This window comes from Dermochelys coriacea, chromosome 17, assembly GCF_009764565.3.
Source record: "Dermochelys coriacea isolate rDerCor1 chromosome 17, rDerCor1.pri.v4, whole genome shotgun sequence".
NCBI classification, from domain to species: domain Eukaryota; kingdom Metazoa; phylum Chordata; order Testudines; family Dermochelyidae; genus Dermochelys; species Dermochelys coriacea.
Genome location: NC_050084.1, coordinates 10,039,324 through 10,052,815, shown reverse-complemented (window position 1 = coordinate 10,052,815; position 13,492 = coordinate 10,039,324). Strand labels below are relative to the sequence as shown.

The following is a 13,492-nucleotide window of genomic DNA, read 5'->3' as shown; positions in this document are numbered from 1 at the left end:
AGCGTCCTCAGAGAGGTTTCCAGTGACCTTTCAAGCGAATTAGGCAGAGATTTCAGAGTAGAAGCCGTGTTCTTTTTAGACAGAGAGAAAAGCCCGAGACCAGGCTGATAGCAAATGGCTTACGGTGAGGGTGCAAATTAGTGACATTTCGTAGCAACCGCTCAGACGAATGCTTCTCGACACCGGATCTCTTTGCAGGTGGGTTGAATCGACAGAAGCAAGTCTATTTTCAAGGGAGGCATGCAGGGTTTTAACTGTGCAGCTCCCACAGGATTCAGAAAACAAAAACAAAAACCCAGATGCTGCACAGCAGACACCCACACATGCTGCTTTGAAATTCTTTCCCCTGAGATCTGTTAGAAACAGACTTGGGAGAAGATTTCGTTCTAAATACAGGGAGTTTGAAATAAAGTGATAAAGCAGGGTAACATTTGTTCATGGCTACATTCATACATAAGATTTTATATTTATACATGCAAGGGAGGCAGCGAGGCCTAGTGGATAGAGCACTAGGCTGGGACTAAGGAGACCTGGGTTCTATTCCCATTAGCCTGCTGGGTGACCTTGGGAAAGTCCCTCAGTTTCCCCCTCTGGAGAAAAGTCCCTCCTTTGAGGTCCGTGCATGAAAAGCCCTATATGAGTGCTAAGGTCAGACTAGATGATCATAATGGTCCCTTCTGACCTTAACGTCTATGAGCTTAAGTATTACTATATACTGACAAAGGTACACATTTGGCATGGAAAACTTGTTCACGGAAAGTTTTGATATAGTGCTGTGTATTCTTATTACTGGCACTGAGACCAGGGCTCCATTGGGCTAGGTGCTGTAGAAACACCGAGTAGCTGACAGTCCCTGCCCCAAAGACCTTCCAGTCTAAGCCGAGATGATGAATAGGGGAAGAAAGTAGCATCTCCATTTTAGAGAAGAGAAACTGAGGCTCCACGTGATTCAGTGACTGGCTTGAGGCCATGCAGGGAGTCTGCCACAGAACTCAACCCAGATCTCCCGAGCCCCAGTCTAATGCATTAACCACAGCACCATCCTCTCTCAGTGTAAACAGCCACGTGGGAGAGTTAAATGGGCAAAACTGCCTCCCCTCAGAGCCTTTAATATTGTACCCTGGTCTCCTTTTATTTATGTATTGCTACTACTTTACACATACTTATGCTTTTATCCCCATGTGCACAATTCCTCCCCTTAACAGCCAGGCAGCAATCCATAATTTCCTCTTAAGTAGATCTCACTTTCACTTCTAGGATGTGCTATCACCTTCCACGTAGTCAAAGAGTCATAAAACCACTTATCTGCCATTATTTGCTCGGCGGTGGAAAAGGATGAAATCGTTTAATGATAGGCCTTCACGTCTGCCGGAACATATGTTAGCTCACTTAAATGCCAGTCATAAAAGAGGAGGAGGATTTCAGGTCAGGAAAACCCCTTTCTATCAGGGATAGAAAGCCTGGATTTTTAGACCCAAGGAAAAGGTGCTGTTCTGCTCAGCATCCTGGCAGCCAACTCAAACTCCTCTTTGCTTTCGGAGTCCTCAAAATTCGGCTCTTGCTACTTGCATGATCCTGTCCCCTCCGTTTCTCACCATATCTCTAAGCCATACACAATCCCATAGGGTGCCCATGTATTCCTGGAACTCCAGGTCAGCCAAGCCTCCCGCCTTTCCCAGAATGGGGCAAGGACTGTCTCTTTGTTATGAATTTGTACCGCGCCTAGCACAATGGGGTCTTGTGGTCCATGACTGGGGCTCCTAGATGCTACCACAATACCACCAACAATCAACATGCTATGGGAAGCCTGTATAGAGAGTGTGGAAGCGTTGTGGCTTCTATAGCAGACGTTTCTTTCCAGTGCTGCAAAACTTTCCAGCAAATAAGCTACACAGAGAATACAACATGCTCCGGTCCTCCCCTCTGAGCGAGGAATAATCTGTCAACCATGGCAGGAGAGGGGCAGCCATTAATACAGCTCAAGGTCAGCATCTTGGCTTTGGAGGAAAAAAGATCGCTCCTGGGTCAAGCAAAAAATTAAACTCAGCTTTGGTGTGGGCCTTATTCTTGGTGGAACGTTAGATGAATTTTACAACTGATTAAATTGACCTACTGCCTGGAGGAGCCGGATTCCACGAGGAAAGAAACATTTTGCCTGCACTGGGGTACGGGTACGTGATCAATTTTGGGAGGAGGAAGAGAAATGCAGGTCAGCTAGGAATTGGGAGGTTCCTGAGGGCCAGGCTTATAAAACGCAGAGGTGATGTAGCATATAAGGAGAAGATTAGAGTCTATAGATTTATCATACTTGTTAGTTGTAGTGCAGTAGTGCCAAGAAGTCCCAGCCATGGACCCATACCCCATTGTGCTAGGCACAGTACAACTACAGACCAAAAAAAGATGGCCCCAGCCCCAGAGGGCCAAGTAGCATTTTCCTTAATCCAACAAGCATTTTGGAGAGTGTAAGCTCTTTGGAGCAAGGACATTTTTCTGGGTTTATAGTGCCAACCATGTGCTCAGCACAAAGACAAAAATAATCTCAAATCCAATAGGATCAGAGCTGGTTAACTCTGGTTAACTCGGAATGAATATCTATCCAGACAGGTGGACGAAGTAAATCTCACTGTCATTTGCAAGCAATTTAGGCCCAGACGCACAAATGTATTGAGGTTCCTAACTTCCATGGATTCTTTACACTTTGGGAGGCTAGGCATTTTCTCTCTCTTCAGTATGATGCCTTTGTCATTCTCTCTCTCTCTGCCCCTTATCACTATCGCATCAGAGTGCCTCAAAATCTTTAGTGCATTTACCCTCACAAAATCCCTGTGAGGCAAGAAGTGCTATTCTCCCCATTGTATGGGGGGGGGGGGAGGTTGAAGCAGAGAGAGGCTTAGTGACTTGACCAAGGTCACACACACAGTCTGTAGCAGAGCAGAGACTTGAACCCCGGTCTCCTGAGTCCCAAGCTGGTGCCTTAACCAATGGACATGCCTTTCAATAGGCAGGAGATGCCTGTAGCCAAACAGTTCTGCGATCCAAAATAAAGGGCACAGATGGTGACAGTGAATGAGAAGGAAATTCTGTATTAAGTTCAGCGATTCTAACAGCGCTCATTGAAGGGATATGCTTCTATGAAGTAGTGGCCTGGTTTAGCAGAGAAAGGGGTGAGCCAAGATCACAGAGGTAGTCTGGGTAAATCCCTGAACACCTCTCCCTCAGCATCCCTCCCCGTACCAAGAGGATAAGTCACTTGGCTAGCAGGGGTGCGATCAGGGGCGATGGCACAATTTGTATGAGTGGGGGTGCTGAAAGCCAGAACCAAACTGTAAACGCTGTATATGACGGAAACCACTTCAAGCCAGGGGGTGTGGCAGCCCCCCTACTTTCAGCACCTCTCAGGGAGGTCACGTTTGGAAAGAGTTTGGGGGATGAAGCATGCCATGCGAGTGCTAAGCATGAACTGGGACATGGAAAACCAGAGCTCACTCAGGGAGGACGCGCGTACAAATTCTGCGCTTTTCCTCAGAGACCGTCCACTCACCCCCGAGGGACACCAACAACCTGAGGCCAACATAACGTCATTGCTATCGAACAAAGGAGCAACCGGAAGTATACAGAAGACACCAGGCCATTCAAGAGCACATGGGCCATACGATAAAGAGCCACATTGCAGCACATGGCGGGATAGATTTACTGGGCTGTCTTGCAGCACGTCCCTTCCCTTCCCACCCAGCCACCACCTGACATTTTGGTTAAAAACAAGGGGGTGGGAAAGGCAAACAGCACAACAAGAGACAGTCAAAACCGACTGACTCATTGGTGCATCGCTAGTCCGGAGCTCTGGCTCTGTGCTTCATCCTGAAGTGCTTCAAGAACGTACAGCAGATTCTGCTATGCAGCCACTAATCGCACAGGCAGCAAACCTAGTGCCATCCTCCCAGGGGCCCACTCTCCAGCGAACCTAGTGGAAACCCACAGGGAACCTAGTGCCATCCTCCCAGAGGCCCATTCTCCAGCTTCCTTTATGGTGCAGTAATGTATCCGTCAGCAGCTCCCCCACCCGCCCACCCCCGTGGTAAACAAACACAAACCAGTCGAGGGACCAACACCAATTCAAAGGAAAGGGGAAAGCGAAAGCTGGAGACAACAGCATGCAGTAAGGTGAAGCATTGTGTTCAAGATTAGGAATTTTAGGCTGGTCCTGGCTCTGCCACAGGATATGCTGTGAGCCCCCGGGCACACCATTTAACTTTTCTGACCGGCCGTGTAGCCCTGTGCAAAATGAGAATAATACCACCAACTCAGAGGAGGTTGGAGCACTGTTTTGACATTAGCATAAAAGGGATATGTATTATCAATATTTATTTTGATTGAACTGGCTTTTAATATGTGTACACAGTGCCTAGAACAACAGGGCGCTGTCAGGGTCTCTAGACACTGCTGTAATACAAATACTAATGCATACAAAAGCGTGCTGCTCACTGTTAACTTAAAAAATGGTTTAAAACTAAATTCCTTTCCAGCCCAAGAGCCTACCTGTTCCTCTCCAGAGGGAATTCAGCAATGTAAATTCAGACCCTGAAAATAGGGGGTCAGGGAGAAAACTGACAATGTGCCACAAAAGTAGGTTCTCCGAAGAGAAGCTGCAATTACCTATAATTCCATCTGCTTCCCTATCTAACCCACCAGGGCTTCCTCAACCTACTGCTGCCGGCTGAAGTGCATCTGCCTCGTTACTCTCATTTATCACACGTGAACGCAATCCTCCCTAACGATGCAGAGTGCAGGTTCGGAGCCACAGCATCAGTTGGGCCTGTTCTAGAGGCAAATCCCCAGTAACTGTTGGTTTTGCTCATTTCTGAATTGTAATGAACGAGCTAAGACCCATTACCCAAATAAAGCCCATACAGATATCACAAAAAGGTGGGCCCGCTGTGGTAGAAGACTTAAGCACCCATCACCCCCTTCCCAATTCACACACTGGCATAGTATCATTTTTAACCCACAAATAATTTTCCTATCCAGCGTGTTGGAATCTAGGGCTGCTACTAAAAAGAGTAAGCATATGCTCCCCTTCTCCCCCCCCCACCAATACGCTCAACACAACTACTGATCTGTCAAAGCTCCAGATGCTAGCATCTTCTTCATGTTTTCCCTTCTCCGTCTTAGCTTTACAGGGGAAATATTGGTCCCAGAAGACGGGAGACTGACAAACACTGTACCCCCTTTTCAAGACAGGTACTAAGAGGAGCCAGGGAATTACAGGCCAGTCACCCTAACTTTGATACCGATTTAGGCCCTTTCAGGTCTGTGCTGGCATGGAAAGGGAAATAAAACCATCACACAGGGCTGATGATGAAAGCAGACGAGTGATCAGTTGCCAGCCCAACCAGCGGCATTTCATAAGAATGGCCAGACCAAAGGTCCATCTAGCCCAGTATCCTGTTCTCCGACAGTGGCCAATGCCAGGTGCCCCAGAGGGAATGAACAGAACAGGTGATCATCAAGTGATCCATCCCCTGTCGCTCATTCCCAGCTTCTGGCAAACAGAGGCTGGGGACAGCATCCCTGCTCATCCTGGCTAATAGCCACTGATGGACCTATCCTCCATGAACTGATCTAGTTCTTTTTTGAACCTTGTTATAGTCTTGGCCTTCACAACATCCTCTGGCAAGGAGTTCCATAGGTTGACTGTGTGTTGTGTGAAAAAAAATACTTCCTTTTGTTTGTTAAAACCTGCTGCCTATTAATTTCATTTGTTGACCCTTAGCTCCTGTGTTATTAGAAGGAGTAAATAACACTTCCTTATTTACTTTCTTCACACCAGTCATGATTTTATAGACCTCTATCATATCTCCCCTTAGTTGTCTCTTTTCCAAGCTGAAAAGTCCCAGTCTTATTAATCTCGCCTCACATGGAAGCTGTTCCATACCCCTAATCATTTTTGTTGCCCTTTTACTGAACCTTTTTCCAATTCCAATATCTCTTTTTTGAGATGGGGCGACCACATCTGCACGCAGTTTTCAAGATGTGGGCCTACCATGGATTTATATAGAGGCAATATGATATTTTCTGTCTCATTATCTATCCCTTTCTTAATGATTCCCATTTCGAGAGCTTAGCATTTGGGGCAGCAGGTGAGTGGCAATGACTTTGCCCAGGGAGGCAAAGAACATCCTCTCTCCCCTACAGGAAGGGCTGCCCACAGAGTGAGCGCATTTGAAAGGGCCACTCAGCAAACAGCCTGGCATGCAAGTGTCTCTCTCCCGACCTTCCCTCTCCCTATAATGGTCTGAAACAATGTTGTTCATTCTCATGTTTGTCTTGCAATATCTGTTGTTTTTCCCATCTAAAAGTCCCAGCTGCTGTAGTCATGTGATTATGTGAGACTCTCACTCGGAGTTATTTTTTATTTTATTTTTTAATTAAAACTAATTTTCTAGCCCTCACAATTGCAGAGAAAGCCTGGAAACGCAAATGCGGGCACCCTAAAGACTCAGGCCACAGAACATACAAAGAACTATTTATTTAATTTCTCATGATTTGTATGCCAGCCTTGTGATGTATTGAACATTGGGGCTTGGCAAGAAGGGAAAGACCCATAGGTCCGTTTGCGATCACTGTCCCACCGTTTCAGAGGGGGGCTTTGGACGGGTCAGAAGCAGCATGGGAAGGAGTGGATTGCGGAGGATTGAGACGTAGTCAAAAGAGGAAGCCGTCGCGAGAGAAGGCCCGCAGCTCTGAGAGTGGACTCTTTAACGCAGCACTTGAACAGGTGTAGCCTCCCCTGAGTTGTATTTACACCACTGTTGACTTACAAGCTTAATTTGTGTTTGCCCTGGCAGGAAAACAATAAAACATACCCCTAACCTTTCCCCTTTGTGAAGTGCCAGATTGAGACCATCTGGATAAAAGTGACTAAGCAGGACCAAGCTAGGTGGAAATGAAAAGGCCAGGCTAGCAAAGATGCTTTGTCTATTCCATTTCCATCTGAAGTCAAAGGCCAGCTAACAATGAGCCAATGCTACATACGAAATGACCCTGGGTAAGGAGTCAGGAGACCAGAGTTCTATTCCAGCTTTGCCACTGACCTTGGGTGAATGATATTACTGCTCTGCCTCAGTTTCCCCATCTGTAAAATGAGGATAATGATACTGACCTTCCTTTGGTGAAACGGTTTGAGCTCTGTGGGTGAACAATGTTCTCTAAATCCATATTTAAGCACCTCAAAAACAGGCCTGACCGACAGAGGCGCCAAGTGTCGCTCCTGTGAAGGGGACCTGCTGGCGCTTAGCACCTCTGAAAGTCAAGCTGCTGATTCGGGACCACAAATATGGAGGGACACACAGGTTCGACTCCCTGCTCTGCCACAGACTTGCTGTGACACCTTGGACAAATCACATCATTTCTCTGGGCCTCACTTCCCCTTCTGCAATGGGGATAACAGCACTGCTCAACCCCACTGGGGTTTTGTGAGGATAAATACATTAAAGATCATACATTAAAGTCCCTAAAACCGATCGGGGATTAATGCAAGTAAGAAAGGACTCGATCTATTTCCTTAAAAGTTCTCATGGGGGCAGCACCCTGCATGAATTACCCTGACATGTAATCGCCGGTAGATAAGTCTTGATTTGCCCAGCTGACTCTTCTCAAACATTTTTGAAGCCATGTGTTCAGTAACCTGAATTCTGTCATTATTAGTAGTACAGCAGTACCTGCTCCAAGGGATCCATCATAGACCAGGGCTCTTATAATCTAGAAGTTGTATCACCCTAGGCAGAAAAAAGTTCCACAGGACTATTTAACCTGGGGCGTATAGAATAACTCCAAGCTCAAGCTGGCAGCAGCATTGGATCTCAGAGCCCCCAGAGCCAAAAGCACGAGCCACTGCTGATTGTATTACGGGAGGAACTCCGTTAGCTGGTGCAACCCCGCACTATTCCAGCGTGGTCCCCCTGTAGTGGCTGGTCCACATAAAGCGGTTTATGTTGCTCTGTTGCTGTCTTCAAGCAAATGGACCCAGTCCTTTAGCTCAAGCAACTGAGGCAGGAGATCCTGGGTTCAAGCCCTGAAGAAAATTCAGATTGTAAGCTCTTTGGAGCAGCGACTGTCATTTGTTCCGTGTTCATACGGCGCCGAGCACAATAGGGATCTGGTCCATGAGGGCTCTTAGGTGCTACAGAAATAGTCACCACTCCCACCTATCCACAAGCATTGTTATACAGTCAGCTATAGTAGGCTTTTATCTTCTTTTGTGGACAAGACCTTCCAGGGCAACCAGGACCCAGGCTGCGCCAGTGAGGATTCTACTGTCAGCAGAAAGACGAGTAACTCTCTGGATCTTTAAGTGAATCTTTTGTGTTCCCAATTTTCTACCATTGCATTTCCTTCAAAAGGAGAGAGAGTTTCAAAGGCAATGGAAAACCAAAGAACACAGCTGACTGTATTTGATCAGATGTTGCTGTGAAGATGAAAAGGGTTTTGTAAGTGCAACCAACTTTTGGGATGATGATAGTGGCATATTTTTGCATGACCGCTCAAAACAATACAAACTCCCTTACAAAAGGTCCCCAGAGGCCAGCACTGCTGCTCTGAAGATTCCCCCAGGAGATGTAACAGCCAAAAACAATTAGTACTAGACGCTGAATATAAAGGAGATTGCTACATTTTGGTTTCCCAGCAACACTGTGCTTAGGAAACAGGGTAGCCAAGGTTTTCATTTCAACCCCTGGTTAGCTTTACAATGATAGATCAGGTCATAAAATGTATTGACTCGCATTCTTCAGTCTCCCTGCTCTGAAAGCGATAGCCACAGAGGCAGTCTGGTTTTAGCAGGAGATGAGCAAGAGCCAGGGAAGATGGAGAAATCAAGTCACCTTCTATTATGTTCAATCCTGTAGGGAAGAGATGGGCTTTAGAGGAATAGAGGACTCATCAGAGCAAGTGTCACTACGTAAACACACCTCAATGGGGACAAGAAAAAAGGGGGAAGAACAGAATGAATCAGGGAGTTTAAAAAAAGAGAGCGAGAGACACTCCAGATCTTCTAGTGGGAGAGGGGAACAGCTACAGCAGTAATATTATTTGAACGGCTGTCGCACGCAGAGGTCCCAATCAGTGGACAGCGCCAAGCACTGCACACCCTGAAAAGCGCTCGCCTCCACCCCAACGAGCTTTCAGTACCAAGGCTCATCTACACCCAAGAGCGGTGTAGGTAACGGGGGACAACCCAGCTCAGTGGACATTACAGCAGCATATGGTCACACCTCCCCTGCGGCCTTCCGTCGGTCAAGCTCTGATGCCCGAGCAACACAGCCGTGCTGGCAATAGTCCAAGGTATGGACGTCGTTATACAGGACATAGTGGGCTTTTACCAGGAGCGCTTGCGTCACTCAGGTTTTACTATCCTGGGGAAAAGCCCAGCTTTACACGCCTACAGTGCATCTGCACTCGCTTTGCTTGGCCGGTAGAATATAATGGAATTACTATACCAGTAAAACACTCCCAGTATAGACAGAACTTAAAGGGGCCTTCTACCAGTACAACGTATCACTGTATTAGGAGCTATACCAGTACAAGGCACCCTTATACCAGTAGAACTGTGCCCATGGTCGAGACTTTTCCAATTTATCTACTTCATTTTTTTAAGTCACCACCTACCTAAGTTCCCTCTAAGCTGCGCGGCCATGCAGATATCTTTTAACCCGCACGCAGGGGCTCAGGGCTGCCGCAGGGAGAGGCGCCCCTCCATTGGCCTGGCCCCAGCGTGGACCTGCTGCGGCCGGGGGAGAGGAGCCCCTCTCTCAGCTCAGCCCAGCCTGAGCTGCTGTGGTGAGAGAGGGCTGGGGGGGGGGGGGAGTCCTCTCTCCCCACCGCAGCCTCGGGGCAGCCTGTACCCCAAACCCCTCATCCCTGGCCCCACCCCAGAGCCCACCCTCCACTCCAGCCCTGAGCCCCTTCCCACACCCCAAACCCCTCATCCTTGGTCCCACCCCAGAGTCCTCATCCCCCTGCACCCCAACCCTCTGCCCCAGCCCTGAGCCCCCTCCCACACCCCAAATCCCTCATCCTTGACCCCACCCCAGAGTCCAACCCCCACCCTTGAGCCCCCTCCTGCACTCCAAACCCCTCATCCTTGGCCCCACCCCAGAGTCCTCATCCCCCTGCACCCCAACCCTCTGCCCTGTCCTGAGCCCCTTCCCACACCCCAAACCCCTCATCCTTGGCCCCACCCCAGAGCCCACCCCCCAACCCTCTGCCCCAGCCCTGAGCCCCCTCCCACACCCCAAACCCCTCATCCTTGGCCCCACCCCAGAGCCCTCATCCCCCCACACCCGAGCCCTGAGCCCCCTCCCCCACCACATGAATTTTGTTATGTGCACCGATATGAAGCTGATGTGTCACACATCACCTCCATCTTGGTGCACAAAACAAAATTCATTCCGCACATGGGTGGAAAAAATCAGAGGGAACACCGCAAATAAGAATTAAAAATACCTAGCTCTTGGACAGTGCTTTTCCATCCATAGACTATACCGGGACAGAGCCTATGTCGGCAAACACTGTTGAAGCCGGCTGCCCTCACTCTGGCCCCCCACTATTGGTAGACCCGGGTTGTCTCTGTCTGGTAGTGTTGTTAACCCCATTTTATAGAAAAGGCAAGTGAGGCACAGAGAGGCTAACTGGCTACCTCAAGCTCACACATGACGCATAAAGCTGGGAACAGAGCCCTGGAGGCCCAACTCCTCATGTACAATCTTCTCCACCAATGTTTTTATAAACCCTCAACGCTGGTACTAAATCCGAGTGTTACCAATAACTTCATTCACCAACATCTCACCATTATGCCCACTTGAGACCCGAGCGTGACTTATAGCATGCGTTATAACAATGGACACATTTATGGGAAATTCGAGCCAAATCATGCAGGGCTACATTGTAATGTCTGAAATTAGGCTCCGAGCATTTAAAAGGGGCAGATTTAGTACCCAGGGCACTTCACTGATCTAAACATCCAGCAAAGCAGGTCATTACTTGCAGAAGCCTTTATTTGCCTTTGACTTTCTTCAGTTCTTTTTCTCAATTACTCTTATTGCAGAACTACCAAAAAGTGCCAGCCAAGATGGGGGCACCATTGTGCTAGATGCTGTAGACACACACACACATGTTGTAAAAGACCCCAAAGAATGTAGAAGAAAAATAGACAGAGGGCGAGAGAAAGGAAGGATGGTTGTTCCCATTTTGCAAATGTGGAAACTGAGGCACAGAGCAACTAAGTGACTTGCCCATGATACCACGGAAAGTCTTCAGAACTCAGCCCAGATCTTCTGATTCCCAGTCTGCTTCCAATGATCAGGTTTTTCAGAGAACTGTGACTTCTCTCTGAACCGACCCACCGATACAGCAAAACATTCTGATTACCCCTTTGATTACCTGTATTAAAAGCACCCGGCAATCTCTCCTCAGGTCAGAGGTCTGAGAAAATAATTACATATTGTCGCAGAAGGCCATTTTCAGCACTGCCTCTACTCGCAACAGCAATTTAAAGGCAGAGCGAGCCTCACAAATGTTCTGGGGAGATTGTGAAACTTAATAGGAAGTGCTTTCAGGGCATGAAAAGACGACGCTAAATGTCAGAAGCTGGAATACATCATTCGTCGTCACCACATAATTCCCAGAAGCTCCAGGGGCAGGGAACCAAGACAATCTCTTCTCTGTAATCCAAAGAAACAGAGTTGTTGGGGTTTTTTAAATGCTAGAAATTGGAGAACATTTCTAGATAGGGAATTATTCCGTCCTCTGCCATGCGGTCGGCTGGCAGCTTGAAATCAGGCTTTTCACACCTAAACCTGTACAGATGCCCATGCAGAGACTCTAGAGAAGTTCTGGGCAAACTGTAAATTAATCTTGTTACCAGAAACATTAGCCCCTTTCCCCCCCTCCCCCACAGAGACCTGTTTAAACTAGTGAACTTCTCTGAATCCAGCAGGACTTGGCATAGCAGATCAAGGCTGTAGGCTCTAGCAGGAGAGAAGGTTGGCTAGCAGGGAGGGATGATCTTGCAGTTCGACCAGCGTTTCTCAAACTGGGCATCCTGATCCAAAAGTGGGTTGCAAGGCTACTGTGCGGGAGGAGGGGTGTTGTGAGATCACAAAAAAAAAAAAAAATACCGGGAAGAGAGAGAATAGAGGTATTACAATCGCTAGGGGGAGGCAGAGATGGAATTTTTAATGCTGCTGGTGGTGACTCTGCCGGCAGAGCTGGGCTCCTGGCCAGCAGCCGCCACTCTCCAGCTGCCCAGCTCTGAAGGCAGCACCGCCGCCAGCAGCAGAGCAGAAGGAAGGGTGGAAATACCATGAGTATGCCCCTGTGAGTATGTACAGTCATTTGCAATCACAGAGGTCGTCACAGCCTGAAATATTTTCAAAGCGGTGGCCCGGCAAAAAAAGTTTTCGAACCCCTCCTTTGCAGCATTGGACTGACCAGCATGAAATTTGGGTTCGGTTCCTGGCATGACAACAGATGCCCTGGGAGTATGTCACACTCCATTTAAACCCAGATCTGTGGGACCCAGGATGGTGGACTGGGTGTTTCCAGCCCATACTAGGCAGACCGTCTGATTCAGGTCTGGGGCTTGAGCTGGGTCCACACTGCGAAATGACAGGGATTGGACCAGTCAGAGCGGTACTTGGGCTCTGACCCACCCGCCTAGCAGGGTCCTAGGACCCTGGTCCTGAGTGTTGGCTGAGCAGAGTCAGATTGATGTATGTGCAGACGGGGGGAGGAGAAGCGAGACTGGCTCCAAGTGAATCAGAGCGTGCAGTGCAGACATACCCAGTGTGACCCTGAGCAGGTCACTTCATCTCTCAATGCCTCCTTTGTAAAACAGGGATAATGCTTTAACCTTACCATGGTAACGTTTGCTAGTGCTGACAGACTGCGGTGATGAGAGCAGAAAGGGATCAGGCACCGGCAATGAGAGCTTTGGCTTCCTGTGACTGCTATTGACTCAGAGGGTCACTGTAGGCAGATCATTCCAAGGCTGAGCACCCACAACGACAGCTAAATCAAGGGGAGCTGAGGCGCTCAGTCCTTGTGCCTCGGTTTCCTCACTCACAAAATGGGAATGTTACTTCCTGTTACAAGGGGGCAGCATGGCTCAGTAAATAGAGCCCAGGACTAGAAGTCAGGAGACCTGGATTCCTCTTCCGCTGCTGCCACTGACTTGCTGTTTGCTCTTGGGCAAGTCATCTAAACTCTATATGCATCTGTTTCACCAGCTATTAGATAATGAGGATGCTCATAACTTTCCTGCTTGAGTATAGCACTTGGTAATCTAGGGGTAAAAAATATTACACAGATGCTCTGTAACAGGAAATTAGTACTCACCTCTGAACAGGGAGTTTAGATCCCTGGATGAAATGTGTGTGCGCGCGCGCGCACTGTATTATTATTATTATACATCATCGCTCTAATCCACCCCACTATC

At 48.2% G+C, this 13,492-nt stretch overlaps 1 protein-coding gene across 7 annotated transcripts in view; it reads right to left on the bottom strand.

The window, feature by feature from the left end:
- The window catches only part of SGSM2 (small G protein signaling modulator 2), a 145,119-nt gene that overhangs the window by 117,945 nt on the left and 13,682 nt on the right, over positions 1-13,492 (bottom strand). Inside the window, exon 1 of one of the 7 annotated variants that reach the window (XM_043499372.1) lies at positions 10,415-10,418. The exons of the other annotated variants lie outside the window; for them this stretch is intronic. The gene's annotated coding sequence lies outside the window, so the exon portion shown is untranslated. Of the gene's footprint in view, positions 1-10,414; positions 10,419-13,492 lie in introns of those variants that run through there. 7 annotated transcript variants of the gene reach the window in all.